We start from the raw sequence: 17,676 nt of genomic DNA, 5'->3' as shown, positions 1-17,676 counted from the left end.
AAAGCTATTCAACATAAGCATTGTTGCGAATGATCTACGGCCCCTATTCGGAATCTCTTTGGAGACTGTCGCACATTTTTCCGCGTTTTCCCATTCATATCCGTTTACGTGTTAGCGTCACGTAACCGGAACAACGGAAGTCGTAATTATTCCCTTTAACCGTCGACGTTATCTCTCGATATCATTGATTACCAACGTTTGGTCGTAAGATTAAAAAAAAAACAGTAGATATTCATTTTTCTGGCATAACTTTGAATAATACTAATGTGATCTTTTTTTTTAAACGGGGACGTCAATTTTTAGTTATGCTGATCCGGGAATGGGGAGGGAGAATCTTTAAAATAACAAATGCTATTTAAGAATATGATAAAGTTTTTAAATGAATCATTTTTATTAATCAAAATGCGGGCTTCTGTTTCTATGTTTTTTTCCTTTTTGATTCTTGTATACAATTCTAATCCATTTTTTTTTCATAACTAATTTGAAAAAATATAGCATTTGTGTCGTTTGTTTTAATAATTTTTCTTAATTTATCTTTTAATTTTTAAATGGTGAGGGAGTGCCTTCAAAATAACAAATGCTATTTAACATACAATAAAAAAAAGTTTTAAATGAATCATTTTTATTAATCAAAGTTGCGGACTTTCTAAATGTTTTTTTTCTTTTGAGCGTTGTATATAATACTATTTTCTTCATGATGAATTTGAAAATATTAGCATTTGTTCATTTGATTCCATGGTTTTTGTTAATTTACTTTTAATTTTCAAAAACTGAGACAAACCGAGTCAAAAGATCTAAATCCACAATAGGACAAATAGTGCTTTTAGAAAAGCCCTATGCTACTATGTTTGACTATGTTACATTTGTTTTATTTTACATTCATTTTACATTTAATTATTTATTTATTTATACGCCAATTGGCTTTATACAGTAATATAATATAGTTTGCTAATCCATAACTTATATATTCATATATATATATATATATATATATATATACATATATATATATATATAATATATATATATATATATATATACATCTACTTACATACAGATATACATACATATATACTCATATAATACGCATACATATACATACATACGAATATAAGCACATTCACATATACGTACATAAATACATACACATATATACACGTAGACTATATAAAAAACTATGATAATTCAGTAACATAACATAATACTTTGGTAACATAATATTAATAACATAACAATAAAATAAAGCGTTTCAAAATTTTTTTCATTATTATTTTTAAATAAAAATTTGTTTATATTTCTGCCATATTTTTTACAATTCAGGAGCATACGTTAAACTGTTTGAATTTCTTCTCCGAATATCGTATTATCTAAACAATTTACAAATTAAACCATAATATTTAATATATCTCAATAACATAAATAAATTATCAAGTTTTGTTGCTTCTTCTATACTATTAAATTCAAAGAAAAATATGATTCAATTTTTATCATATTTTTTATAGTTGCGAATCTGTTTGAATTTCTTCTCAGTATTTTGTATTGTCTACAACATTCATTAGTATTTATAAAAAATATAAATATTAAATATTATCTAACAATATAACTTAATTATCAAGTTTCTTTCTTTTTAAAAATGTTCTTTCCCACTATTTTTTTTAATTTCATCATATTTTTAACAATTCAGAATCACAAGCTTATCGCATTGTCTACATTTTTAAAATTAATGAAATTAATTTTAACTGTAGAATATAATCAGCTTACTTAATTGATTCGAACAATTTCTTCGTTAAAACAGATTTTTAATATTTTAGGCTTAATCTTGAAATTTTTAATATTTTTAACTTATTTTATATACGTGGTTATATATAGTTTTTTTTTTAACTTCAAAAATACTATTTACTTTTTATTTGTTCATATTATACTATTAAAATCATTTTTCTCGCCATCTATTGTAAATATTTTAGACATAAATTTAATATTCATTTGTGGGACGTAAACTAATTTAAGTAAAAGAATTTGTATCACTGAGTCGCAACTGAATTAAAGGATATATAAAAAGAATTAACATTGTAATCAGTGAATTGCAATTAAAATGCATGCATAATTAAATATATTTTTTAGTAATTCTTAACCTTATCATACTGATTGTATATTTTGATACTAATTGAAAAATTATTGATACTAATATTAGAATCAATTTCATACTGATCATATATTTTTAGATTCATAGCAGCAATGCTCGCGAGATTCTTTTACTGTGCTCTACATTTTTTTTAAGATTCAGGAAAATTTTCTAACATTTTAGTAAGAATGCTTATTAGTAGTACTTAACATTAGGTTAACTGTAAGGGAAGATAGAACCTGGACATGTATTAAATTAGGTTTCAAATTTAACTATTACAATAACTATTTCAAATTGGATCGTTTCTTGGGTTACTTCTATCGATAAAAATTTCTGTTCAAGGAATTATATGGTTTAACAATTGAATATATTGATGTATCCTTTCCTACCAATTAAGTGGTGGTTATTCTATTTACCCCTTCTTAAAACGCAGGTTTTTACCCCTGCTCTCCGATTTGCGACTCCGGCGCGACGCGGACGCGTCATTTGTCTAATTTTTTTTCAACGCTTTCTATGTGAAAAACGAGTAAAGCGCAAAATGAAATAGACCACGGAGGCACTTATTGTCCGACACTGAGAAATATGACCGACACCTGAATTATATTACAGTAAATCTTCGGACTCATATTAAATTCCGAGCAAGGAGGAAATGAATTCTTGTGTAATCAGTCTTTTCAAGAAATATTATAAAAGAAGCTATTTTGTGAGATTAAATTTATACTGCGAAGCTTAAGATTTAAAGCATTTTAGGAATACAAAGAAAACATTAGTTTTGCAATTGGAAAATAGCCATCTTGTTTGAATAATAAAAATAGATTCTATTAAGTAATATGGTATAGTAATGTCTTTCATACTCCAAAATATACTATTTTTTCTTCTGAATGGCATTTTATATATTTGATTTGATATTTGATAGTTACACTATTTGTTCTGAATTTACACCTGTATCCCTCAGTTCTACATGATAGTTCATAAATTATTTCTGCTTCAGTTGCATTTATTTAAAAAATAAACTCACGTTTTAGTTATTCAAAAGTCATATAAATTTATTCTAATTTAATAGCCTTATATTCTAGCTTCTACAAAACTAAACAAAAAATGTTACTTTTCCTGCGACTTCAAACGTAAATAAAATCAGTACAAAATGAACGCAAATTTAGTTAAATTATAAGAACTGAATAGACGTCCATCCTAACCAACTAGCATGTCATTTATGAATTGCAGTTAAATTTGATTTATTGGAAAACTACTCGCGAATGTCTTTTGTAAGTTTCTGTAGTTTGTTATGAAATTTTTATTAAGAAACATATCAAATTTTTTTATAAAGGTATATTTACTACTAATTTCTATTCAATACTAATTTAGTGTTTATACTTATATATTTACAATAAGATGTAATATGACCTAAAATTGCAACACGCATAGAACTTTATCATCTTCCAAAAAACTCTCACATCATATTGCATTTTAACAAAGTTCACAAAAATAATTTGCTATAGTAAGTTTATACAATTTAGATTTATATGTAGTTAGTTTGTACATCTATTGTTTCTATGTTGTATTTTGTCTTACAAAGGATGTATGTTATATACAACTTAAAAATAATAATTGCGATAAATTGTAATGGTGAAAGACTTCTACTTTCAATTCCTTAGACTATGTAATAAGCTACTTCCGTAAATTTTAGCTAACATAAATAAGAATCAGGGCAAAACCTTTTACAGTCGTCCCCAGAATAAAAATAGTTGAAAACGTGGTTATATATAGTTTTATTCGTTTTTTTCTGACTGTATGCTTTTACCTTTTACCTCGAGTAGCCGCAAATTATATTGCGATGGTATATAATTAAGCCCAACCGGAACGGCACAAGAATTCGAAACACATTTCGGGTCGAGCTTGATAGAAATAGAGCTGATGATTGAGGTTAATGCAATTTTCAGAATTTAATACGGGTATGTTTTCAGTTTAATTTTATTTGTTGGGAAATTGATAGTTTAAGGATAAAGTGGAAATTTTAGAAGGTAATTTTTAAACCGTAGTACCTACTCAATTAGAAGTGTACTCAATTTATCTCAATAGCACTGTCTGTTATATAATTGGTTCATGTTTACTTATTTGCAAACGTAATACATTACAAAAAGTTGTTTTTTAGTCGGTAAAAGTTTTCCAATTTCATTCTCATACGACTCAGCACTTTCCACTGTTCATAAACCTATATAAACAAAGTTTTACTATAATTCTATCGTTTATCTTCTATTTTATGAGGATTCATAATTCTACTGGTTTTGTTTTCGTTATGGTTAGTTCGTTTATTCTATTTTATCGGTTCTTTTTCAAATTATATTAGAAAAAATTGCAGACAATAATTTACTTTTGTTTTCTTCATCAATTTTTGCTAGCACTTAGATAAAAATGTTAGATATAGTGATTATAAAATTTTACCTAATTATATATTAAAAGTTATAGAGAACGGAGAATATTAAAGAATGTTTTGTTCACAAATATTCAGTATTTTTGTTATCAAATGTCAAGAAACCAAGCAAAAATATTTAAGAACCTAAATTCCATAAGCGCCTGGGAGTTCAACTTGAGTTTATTTGCATTTCAAATAATTTAGTTGTTCATAAAATTTTATTCAAGACTACCATGGAATATTTAGGGTAGCTATATTAATATTGATAATAATTTTTATCACTTCATATATCTAACGTGTTAATCAATAAATCAAAAAAACCTAAATATTACTCCAAATTGAAATTGATAAAATAAATTAAATTTCATAGAGTTGTTTTTTATGCTTAGCAAAATTTTCATTATTGTGAAAGTAAACAAATCCACAAAACTGATGATTTGTCTAAATATCATAACGATTATTTGAGTTTTATTGAAGTTTTGTTGAATTATCAGATCCGGGGCTATAATCGTAAAATATAGGTCAGGCCAAGATGGAGGAGGTAAAATAATGATTGTTGAGCTATTGCAAGCAAACGAACCTTGGTATAAGACCTAATTACAATGGTTGATTTCGTTTCATTTTGCAATTTATAATGAGAACAATTATTTTATAGATAGATGGATTACAAATGATTTTAATTCGTTTTTAGTTACAAAAAAAACTAATTCTGACATATATTAAGTCTACGCTTGTTTGTTGTTTTAGAAATGGAATCTAAATATACTCTAACACTATTAACTGTTTCTGGAAGAACTGAAAGCCTTGAAATGCTTGAAAGTCTTTGAAGCTTTTGAGAGGCCTGAAATATTTTTTTTCTATTTTTGTTTGAATTATATCATCTAAATGAATGGAAGTTCAACTTTAATGATATTATCATCATAAACAAATTTAATCAATTTTAATTAGTAGAACAAAGAAATAATAGTTGATCTGGATTAAATAACTTCAAAAATGATTATTCGTTATTCATGCATCATTTTCACATATTTATGAGAACACAAAAATTCTTATGATAGTGAAAGAAAAAACATACTACAAAGAAATAAAAAACTTTTAACTTTTAATTTAATAAAAAATATTAAATACATATTGATACATGGTAATATCAATTTTTGTTCTAAAAATAATTAAACCAAACCCCGAGATTATTCTATTCCGAAAAATTTTAATTAAGTAATTACAAATATTTAATTATTTTTTGGTTTAATGAAAGATGATCGCTAAAAGCTGAGGACGTCTATGGATTTGTTATTTCAGAGTACACTTTGTTTACTCACAAAATTTTCCGAAATAGAAAATAACTCTCTCACTTGCAACCGAAATAGTCTTAATCGTTTTTAAAGCGTGATCTAATAATTCTGAAAATTTTGTTCTTTTATTTGTGGCTTCTAGGGATAAAAGCTCTTTTTTTAAAGTTTCAGGAGTAGAGTAGAGCAATTCAATCTTTCAAAAAGAAGTCACATTGATTTAAATTAATATATACATTGATATCTGAATTAATATATGCATTAGACAAAAGATAGACACATTAGAAAATGCAGATTACTTTTCTGGGAGCTGTAAAAGACTGATATGGTTCCTAATATCAAAACGCTTCCTTCCACCAAGTATATTTGTCATTTTCCATTAATACAGTAAAAGCCGGTTTTTTCCGCTAATAATCGGTTTTCAAATTTTATAATTTTCGTCAAAACCGGTTTTCAAAACCGGTTCTTGAAAACCGACAAAAACCCTAGTTGAGTTAGAATTTTCTCTATAGGTTTTGCCTTTCAACCAAAATTGATATAGTCAATTTTTTGTTCCATCATAAAAAAGCAAAATCACCAGTAAAACGCATTAGATCAATTATTAAATCAAATCGTTTAATGTAATAAGCCTACTTTATTAAATTTTTAAAAATAATCGAGTCGCCTAATTGAATTTGCATCTGAATGGCATCAAAAAGTCCGTCTCCAACTGTCATCATGCAAAACGGCGGAGTTTTGAGCCCCCCTGAGCCTTTGCATTATAACAATGGTTGGCAGGTATTAAAATGAAATATGTAAATTAGCAAACTTTATCGGGAACGTGCACACATACATTATGGATAAACGTTCTCTGGAATTTGAGTAACGATAGGAGCGATAGAAACGGCCGCTTTTGAAAACCCGATACCTCGCTTTATTATATTTTACGGCGCTATTGTTGCTTCCTTAAATATCGAATCTCTTGAGTCCAGCATAAAATATGAATTAGTATCATCAAGGAAAACGATGAAAATCCCAGGGATGAAATTGATTTTGTTTCGCAAAACGTGGTCTCAGATAATAACGATGACATAAAAATTTACACTGCCTCTGAAAATGTTATTGATAATATTCCATCATCAAACTAGAAGTTCTTGTATTTTGCAACTTGCTATAAAATTGCATGTAATAATTCATGAAATCATTAATTTATTTTTATTATTTCTTTATATCGTTTTAGCTTTATTCCAATTGTCATATTATACATGCCTTATAAACATATATTTTATGTTTTTATATAATAATAAATTACATTATATAGCATTTCATATATTGAAGTAATGTAACTTAAACGGCTTTACCACTTAATTCACTCTAAAGATTTTAAAAACTATGTCTCTATTCTTCTTATATTTTTTGAAATTCAGGGTTATATGTTCAACTGTTTGAAATTCTTGTCAACAGAATTAATTTATATCATTAATGAATTAATAGCATCAATTAATTAATTGTATACCTTTGCCGTAAGATAAGTTGTAGTAAATTGTCCAAAATTCGAATATGAAAATTTGAACATATCCTTACGTTTTAGAGGTTTCTGAACATTTCGGCATATTTTATTATTGATGTACGTGTGTGTATGTGTGTTTTGTGTGGATACAATTTTTTGTCCACGATTTCGGGCGCACAGATCAACCGATTGGAATTGTTCAAAAAAACATTTGACTCCTATTGATCCCTATTGATGGGGGTGGGGAGACGTGGGGAGAGTTTTGGGCAAAAACAGGTCCAACCGTTCTGGAGATATAAAGCAAAAAGTGCAACAAATACAAATTAAGTTTTTGAGAGCCCTGATTTGAATGATTCTTAAAACATTGCATGTGTTAACACTGTGAAGATAGGAATCGTTTTTGGGGGAAGCAATTTCTTATTCATTTGAAATTTTCAAAAACGATTCGTATTTTATTTTACGCTCACTTATATACCTACTTGGAATAAATAATTTCAACTTTGAAATTCAGTTCATATAATTTTTAAAAATATAAACTCTAAAAAAAATTCTGTAAGAAAGCTTGTTTTAAATATATTTTTGTATAAATTAAATTGCTTTTTGATTTGAATCAAATGTTAAAAATGATTTATTTGAGATTGTGCCATAAACTGCTCAACAATCGATCATTTCCATTCAAAAATTCATATAACCAAGAACAAAACTATATGTTCTTTCGAGTTATTATTATTGCTTTTTATGCTTTTTTATCGAAATATGCATTAGTAAACATTCGTCTATGCTTAGATATATATAATATATGTTAAAAAAACAAAAAAATTATTAACTATAGTTGCAATAATAATTATTGTGATTTCGACCATACTTAAGAGTCTGAATTGCAACCTATGTGAATATATCAAATATATTGAATTTTAATAATAAAACGTAATAATCTATTCAACTTGTTCAAATTTAATAATGAATTTATCGTTTTTATATAACTAATTTTATATTCTACTAAATGCAATTTATCATATTTATACACAAAACAAATATTTAATTAAAAAAAGCTTATCTCTCCTCTGGGAATATTTATCGAAAGAATTAATCACGTTTTATACGAAAAGGGGTTTTGTATAAAATTTAATCCAGTTTTCATGCATGAAAGTACATCAGAATATCCTCCGAAGCCTTTTATGACTTAATTTAAAATTTAATTAAAACAGAAATTTCATATGGAACATCAGGTTTGTAGAGGTAGATCGCGACGGGAGAGAAAATACGAAGGTCTAGACGTAACTAAACTGTTAAACATTTTGTATTCTATATTCTGTTTTGAAATCAACGTTAATTTATGAAATTAGTGACAAATTCTAGAATAGAATGTATCGTTTAGCTTGAAATTAATTCAGTCTAAAATTATATAAAAATGACAAGTCGTAGGTTTGTGATATATTATTTTTTATACCAATAATATAATACCTGACTACGCTTAGTAAAACTCGCTGCTAATTCATCATTCTTCAAAAATTTCTCATCTGGTCTTTTTCACCCATAGGCAGGGTAAAATGGGTCAGCCAGGGGCAAATAGGTCCAATGTCTTAACATTAATATTAATAGAATTTTACGAAATAATAATCGCGTTATTCAACCAATGCAAAATATAAATTTCATGAGTACATTCTTACAGAGATAACACTATATATAACTTTGATTTGGTATTTTGTCAGAAATATTCATTAGCAGAGCTAAAGTTTTTAAAACTTTATTTACATTTTTATTTACTATTTTTTTGCTTACTTGTGTAAAAGTTCAGTTGCTTCTTTTTACCTCACCCGCGTGTAAGCTTTTATAGAGGTTATGAAAAACGGTTAAATTTGACTTGAAACCAACAATACATAACATAAAACAATTAAATAACGTATACTTAAGAATTATATTAAGGTCTCGTAATTTAAACAACAGTGCTCACAACAACGAAGGAAAAAAAACGGTCAAGGTGATGGCTGATCATATATCTTTTACCTTCTTCTTTCAAATCTTTTTGCTAAAAACTTCTTAACTTTACTTGTTTTCAAAATATCGGTGCTGGACCTTTTTGTCCGCCGACTTTTATTCGAGCCACGCTCTACCCTTCTATATTCGAGAATTTTATTAAAACGTAATTTTGCAAAACAATAGTTGATTTATAATTTGGAAGATACATGCGATTTTATAAAGATACATGCCAATCTCTTTAATATGTTTCAAAAATATATAAATTATATTACAGTACATAAAGAAATTTTATTAAAGTTGTATAAATTTGAAATTTAAAAGACATCACAGGTACTTGGTAGTAGGCTATAGAAAATAAATTACGTAATTAAGTTTTATTTAATAGTATAAATAAGAGTCACGAATATAAATAAATCTTTCATATTTGGGTTTCTTACTGATTGTAAGTATCTGTATAATTTTTTACAAGTTAATATATGTTGTGAGTTGCAATAGAAAATGTATTCTCGTTTGTAAAAAGTTTTGAGTGCTTTTTGTTTACAAATTATACATTATCAGGAATTATCATTATGCCAAAATTTCTAAAATATGCATTATATGACTTGCGTATAAAATACGCAATGCATTACATCTCTTTGATCGAATTTATATTTCACCAAAAGAATATACCTCAATCACAGAAGTTTAATATGGTTCACGTGACAGCTTTAAATTTCATTGCTATTTCTTCTTATTTGATTTTTTCTTTTCTTCTTTTTAAGTAGTAATAAAATGTAAAAAGAATAAAGTCGTAACCGGAGTTTTAAAAGTTCTTGTTTAGAGTGCGACTTGTTTATGTATACACTTGCAGTGATATATATATATATATATATATATATATATATATATATATATCAACAAATCGAATTATCCCACGCTCTTCGATAAAAAAGTTTTCCGACCAAAAATTGTTTTGGTCCAGGAGTGCTTCTGAGAGTCCCCTTTTTATGTTTGCTTGTAATCCGAAGATATTGATTTTGAATTATCTATCTTAAGGATGAATTCAAGTTGTTTCTTTACTTAACAGACAAATAATTAGACGAGCAAATATTTTTGTTTGTAGAGGTTTTTACTCAATTTTGCAAATATCAAGTGCACTTTGAAAATACAGTAGAATAACATTCAGAGTTGTTTCGTGCTTCCCATTAAACTGAAATGAATATCCGTTTTAATTTTTATAAAAAGTTTATAAAATAGATACCTTCATTTCACATATAATTTAAAAAGTTATTCACCATTGAAAATTGCTTTGCAAAAATAAAAATAAAACGAAATATATTTGTTGTGGTCTGACAGGAGTCTTTCTGGAATAAAGAAAATAGTATATTTATTGTAGGTTTGACATAATCACAGTGTAAAAAAATTGAATGCATATTATATATTTATATCGTTTAGTCAATAATCTAGTTACTAAATTATTTATTATTATTCAATAATTAAAAATATTCAATAAAAAAGATTGCTTACAGAATGCAGGATGTACTTGTAACACCAAATAAAATTTTAGGCGTCAATCAAATGTTAAACATGATAAACATTAGATTTTTATATTTTATTACTGTTGAAAACATGGAATTCTAATTTTAGATTTTTCATTTCTATAGAATTTTAATTATTCAATTAAGATTACAATATCAAAAGCTATGAAGTAGGCTTAGAAAATGCAGGATACGTATTCTTATCTGTAATCTTATGGACTAATATTTTTAGAAAATTGTTTTTGATTTAGCTAAAAAGTCAATTATTATAATTATTTCCAGAATCTTGTTAGATACTTCTTTATTAGTACCTTAATAAATACCTACCCAAATAAATGCAAGATTATTTTTTTCATAAATAAAAATAAATTAAACATTGTAATAAGTACTCCTAACTAATTTCAATATCTAATTTGTTTTCAATATTCAACTTAATAATCAATTAATTTGCTTTCTATTACTTATGCAATGCTAAAAAAGGAAATTAATATGACATAATCACAGTGTAAAAAAATTGAATAACAGTTCCAAAAAAACTATTTAAAGCATGATAATTGGTGTATATTTAACTAAAAATCTATTTTATTCACCATTATTTCAATTAATTAATTTTCAGCATTATTTCTTACCAACGGTGCTAGATGAATTTATTATAAAAATGTGCATATTTTTAGATTTTTTATTTACTTTATCTAGAGAATTTCAGCATCTATTCGTTCGTTTTCGTTTGCGATATGTGAAATCTTAATTCGATTTTACAGAAGCCCGTTCGTGTGCTGATGAGATTGTCGTCTTTGATATGTAGGTACCCCGGCGAATGATTTAATTATATCATCCAGCTCGATGTTTGATTAATTGCTTCGTTAAAAATTGACGCATGTCTAAAGCTGATTATTGACGTTCAATAAACTAATAGGAGAGCGAATGAAATAGAGAAGCTGACGACAAAATGTATCTACGTACTCAGAGTATTTTATTGAAGTAATTAAATTTCCCATATATCTCATCGTCATGGCTTTTTTTATTCTTCGTGAATAGATAAACTTGTGTAACATTTACCTGTCTTCAGACTCAAAGCCAAAAAATTTATATAAAATACTAAAGAAATTCATTTAATTTATTTATTATTACAAATTTTTACTTTTCTATTCAATTTCGGTTCTATCTAATAAGTCACGGAACTTGTGCGAATCAAAACATTGGAACTTATTTTGAATGAAATATAAATGCCTTGGTAAATTTTCAGGTTTCTATTACTTCTCTAGTTTTTCTCTAGTTGGTACCAATTTGGGGCCGATTTTGTCAATATTTCTAACAGTGGGACTAGAAATGTTATTTAGGATTAGAGTTTCAAAGTGTAAGTGAACAAACATGATAGTTAACCACAATAATATAAAAATGATAACTAAGTTTGACCAAAGCCTTAGGATATACATAAAAGCTCATAATTTCTAAACTGCATGAAATTCTTTTTATTTCTATTTTTTCTGAAGTTGTAATCAATGCTGTCATCCCGTTTTGGCTTAACGTTGAGTTCTGGGACACTCTGTATATGAAATAAAAACCGAGAAAATTGTTACAGTTCATAGGAATACTTAAATGTATATTCAATAGTTCAATATAATTCAATTCAATATAATTTTAACAAAAAAATATTAGTGATATGGATATATAAATTATTACAGGTAAATAATTTTTGCTTCTCAATTTTATATAAAACCTTTTTTAGTTAATTCTTATTACTCTTTACCCCGGTACATAATCCATTCCTTTATAAATTTTTTTTTTCTAATTAATCTGTATTGACCATCATTAATTAATGTTATTCAATATTTTTAAAAAACATTGTATTTGACAGAATAAACCTGATGATGGAACGTACCTAGTTCCGAAACGTCGTATTAAACATCTTCAAAAAACAAATTGTTTTTTATTATTGGATTTACTGTTCGGAAAAGAAACAATTAAATATATATATATATATATATATATATATAATAGATTAACATCTTTTTCGAGAAGTAGTCTTTTAACGTCGATCAATTTTGAAAATTTTAAATTCAATTAGTATCAATTAGTCTGAGTACTTGAAAACTTAGTGCAATTATACAATTTGTGACTGCATCGGTCTTAAAAATATTGTTTAGGATTACGCTTCAACTAAAGTCAAGTCAAAATAAACAAGTCAAAATAAACAAAAATAATAAAAATTAATTACAATAACCAGAAAATGGTCACAGTTTAGCGAAAGCTTTAGGTTATTCTTGAAAGCTTATAAATTTCAAACTGCATGCAATACATATTATATAATGTTTTTCACGATCGTTAATGCCCATTTCGGCTTGACGTTAAGTTCTGGGACACCATGTATGCAGAAATAAATATGCAGAAGTGATAAAGCATTATACTCCATAATTGAAATTGGTTGAACCGTGTTCCCAAAATCGTCGACGAAAATTTGTATCCGCACATACACACACATACACTCATTTTTTCTAAGGTATGCCAAAATGTTCAGAAACGTATAAAGATATACAAAAATTTTCATTTTCAATTTTTTGCGATTAATATAACCTACGGGAAGTTAAAAAGTAATAGAAATATGCCAAATTTTTAATGGTTTATAAAATTCTCGCTCTTCGTATGTCTCTATACTTTGACTATAGCAAAATAAAAACAATTAGAAATATGTAGTATGCAAGTTTAACATGCTTTGGAAGACAATTATTTCCGATGCTAAATATATTTTAAATAACTAAAAAAAACATTTGAAGCACATTCAAAAAAAAATGATGATTATATAAATTTTTACCACATCTGCTTCGTTTCCATTTTTCTGTATCATTCACGACTTATTGCCGTAGCCATAAGCTTATAAATATATTGCAGAATACATCATAATCTCAGAATGACCTACATATCTGACGTTTCTAGAACAATTCCTTCATACATTCTTAAGCAATAACTCCAGGCGACAAATCCCAAGTGTGCAGTTCTAAACTATAACCATACTATTATACTTCCGCGAGTCGAGTGCACAATATTTCAAGACCGGGATTGTCCATTCATCATTAGGTTGCTGCTCGAGACGAAGAGCTTCGATTCCCAAATGCATTGGATGTGCAACTGAAATACTATTTATCAAAAACGTCGGGTGTTATTGGCACAAATCGCTATCGTCATCATTTATCACGCAAATACAGATATCAGGATCATTCCTGCGCTGTGCAACATCATAGTAAAGGATGCTGTATCATTTCAGGTGCAATGATGGCTCGAGCCCCACTTGATAAAAGAATATTGATAATTTGCTAGTTTTTTAACTTCCCCAAGGAGAAGTTTGTTTTCATAAAAAAAAACGATTCGCTAATTTTGTGTTTTCTAGGACGTTTCAAGCCATTCTGAATCCAATGAGACCAAACTTAGAAAAAGTATGTGTTTGTGTGTGAACAGATCTTTTGCTGTAAATCGACGTTTTTCTCAAAAACGGCTGGACCGATTTCAAAAATTTAAAAGCCAATCAATGTATCTCGATGAGGACTACCATTTCTCAGTGCGACAATTGGCCGGGCCGTTTCTTTGTAAATCGCAGAAAAGTGAAAAAATTGTCGACCACGTTTTAGCCTGCAATTCTGAATCGATTTTGAAAATTCAAAACCCTTTGGAAAGATGTTGGTTGGGAATCGACCTTATTAGTTTTTGGTAAAGATCGGCCGGGTTGTTTTCTAAATATATAATAAATAAAGTGTTAAAACAATTTTCTTTGACAATTTTTGTGATTTTTTTTATGGTAGATCTATTGTCTTATAGATCATACTAAAATATTACGGACCTACGACAAGTCGTTTAATTTCAAAAATTCGTCAAAGTTTGCAAAAATTAGTATCGTTATTTTGGCGTTTGTCAAAATTAGACCTTGCATCGACGTTTGCTCAAAAACACCTGCACCGATTTCAGAAATTCAAAAGCCATATGATGTATCCCGATGAGGATTATCGTTTGTCAGTTTTGTGCGACGATCTGCCAATCGTCGTTTTATTGTAATTTGAAAAAAAGTGTTAAACTTTTCGTTCACATTTAATTGGGAATGATACTGATTAGTTTTAGGTGGAAATCTACATCTTAATAGCCAATGGTCAAGGTTTTTTACTGAAGACTAGTATAGGGAAGTTAGGGGCTATTTGTAGCAGGGGTAAGTAGTTCAATAGAATCGAAAAGAATATTAACCCTTTCCACTCAGATGCGAAAATCCATATCAATACCGCAATTCGGGGGTGGAAAGGGAAATATTTTTTGTCGCGATTGAACATGCAAACCGTCCTACATAATATTGTCAGGTATATTGTCAAGAACTGTGCAGGTCTGTTTATTTCACTATCGTAAAATTTTGGTTCACGTTATTATTCGCGATTAATTTTAAAGTTTACTTATCACATTTTGTTTTAAATTTATTGATCTCTGATCATGTGCAATAATTTTTGTGATTGCTTAGTTGTTTAAATAGTTACTTTGGTTATTGAAAAGGAAATTCATCTGGGGTTAGTTGAAAATAATGAATACACAAAACTCTGCCTGACAATTATATTGTACTTTATATAGACGGTTTCAATTTATTTTCCTTAGAAAATAAAACTACAAGTAACTTTCTGTTACTTCAGCACCTTAAATTAATCATATATTTTAGTATTTGATTTAACATATAGTTAAAGAAATAACAAGTTTAAATTTATAAATGTAGTTTTGTTAATTTATAAAACTAACTTTAAAAAACTTATTTATATTCTAATTTTTAAGTAAATTTCATTGAAATGACCATCGTACTTGTATTCTGAAATCATAGCAACTTGTCTAAGCAATTACTTGCCAGAGAATATAATGAACGATTAATTATTAAATTGTTTTATTGAATAGCTCATTATTTTCTTAGTATTAAACAGAATGTTTTATTTTGAATTCTAAATTTAACGAAGTACTAAATAGAATGAAAACGATTAACTTGTTCCATAAATCATATAATGAAAATTCCTTCGTTTTATGGACAAAAAATACATATCATATCAATAACTCCAACGAAAATGCAAATATTTATATATTGCAATTGATGATTAATGAATTATCAAAGTTCTGATTTTACTTCAATATTGTACTTTATCAATGATAAAATATTACTATAATATTTTCTCACCATGAACATCAATATCTTCTAAATATTGCTATTTTTGTTCAACTATTACGTATGAGAAAAATCTTCCCACAGCATTCCCTATCTACCCTGCAAATGTAGGTCAAAATTCTTTGATGCATTTTTCTTGTCAGTTGCATCTCTGATGCCATATTTTATTATCGTTGAGTGGTGCCGATGTGAGTACTACAATATAATATAGAACTTGACTTGAAGATCTTATAGAAAGAAGTGCTTCAAAGAATAATGAAAATTTTTCTTTCAATTTTCATCTCATATATCGCTTCAATCAAAAAAGCAACGCAGAACTGATATAATATCGGATATCTTCATATTTTCACTTTTGCAACTTATTAATTCTTACATAAACTGCCAAATATAGTAAAATATTAGTGTATTTGATAATATCTCTTCAACCGATTTTTTTTTTATTCTTGTAAGCTTTTTTCTTATTTCTTTGACAAACTTTAGTAAATTTTATCTAATTTTACATTTCTTACCAATATCCATTCCAAACATTTACAAAATTTGTTATCTGATTGCTTTCAGTTTAAACAAATCACAACTTCAAAAGATTACCCATTATAAGCACCCTTTTACTCAAACCTATTTACTAATGATTAATATTTCACTAGGGACTGAGTGCAGTCATTTCGCATAAAATGAGCAAAACTTAGCCAACTTTTACATTATATTATTGAACGACTAACTTTGAAATCTCCTTTCGATTACGCTTATAGGAAACAGAATTAATTAATGAAGTTAGGGGTTTATTCGTAAAGTAAATGTAATATATTAGTAAATGTAATTATATACTCACCCACACACAAATGTTATATATTAAAATATATATATTAAATTGTTTCTGTCGGATGTTTAATATATAAAAAAAATATGATACACGCTTCACTAAAGCTAGCACACAGTTTTCTTTGTATCATTTTCTATAGATCTTCCATGGTAATTGTTAAAATTGGTAAACATTATATTATGAAAAATATTATATATAGTATATATGGTAAATATTATATTATGATTTAAATACTCGTTAAAATAGTATGTACAATAGTCATGATGCATGGGTTAGCAGCACTGAATTACATAGATAGATTTGTGGTATGCAAATTACAATTTTAATCGTAAAATTTCGATTTTCAATAAAAAACGACACAATCCTATTTAATATTTTTATGCTAAGAAAGTTTTATTCATTGAGATCCCTAAATTCAATTTCACTCAAAAATATATTAGAATTTTGATATTCTTCAAATCTTCTTCAAATACGTCACAGTGACTGCTACGCATACGCAAATATTCTTCATTCATCTAATATGCACATGGAAATAACATTGAAAGACTGTTATTATGCATGAAGTCATTTCTATGAATATTTTTCTGAGTGCTACACTATAAATTTTTCAGGCATTAGTCTGAGAACCTAAAGGATTTTTGCGTGTCACATTCAGAGGCAACTTGTTATAGAAATAATCTATTTTGTAAAATGAATCTGCTTGTTGATATTTTACTTTACCTTGCATCTTGCTTGATGATAGATAATTACATGTATTAGGTGAAGTTTATGTTCCTTAATTGGACTTCCAGTTTTTATTGTTAAAAATTCTTTGGGTATTCAATTTTATTGTGCTGCAGGTGAAAAATAAAGGTATTTCAGTTTCATCCAATG

This window comes from Ctenocephalides felis, unplaced genomic scaffold (assembly GCF_003426905.1).
Source record: "Ctenocephalides felis isolate EL2017-DRISC unplaced genomic scaffold, ASM342690v1 CF-g0.4_SCAFFOLD_00845, whole genome shotgun sequence".
NCBI classification, from domain to species: domain Eukaryota; kingdom Metazoa; phylum Arthropoda; class Insecta; order Siphonaptera; family Pulicidae; genus Ctenocephalides; species Ctenocephalides felis.
The sequence above is the reverse complement of the archived record's forward strand: the minus strand, read 5'-3'. Positions refer to the sequence as shown.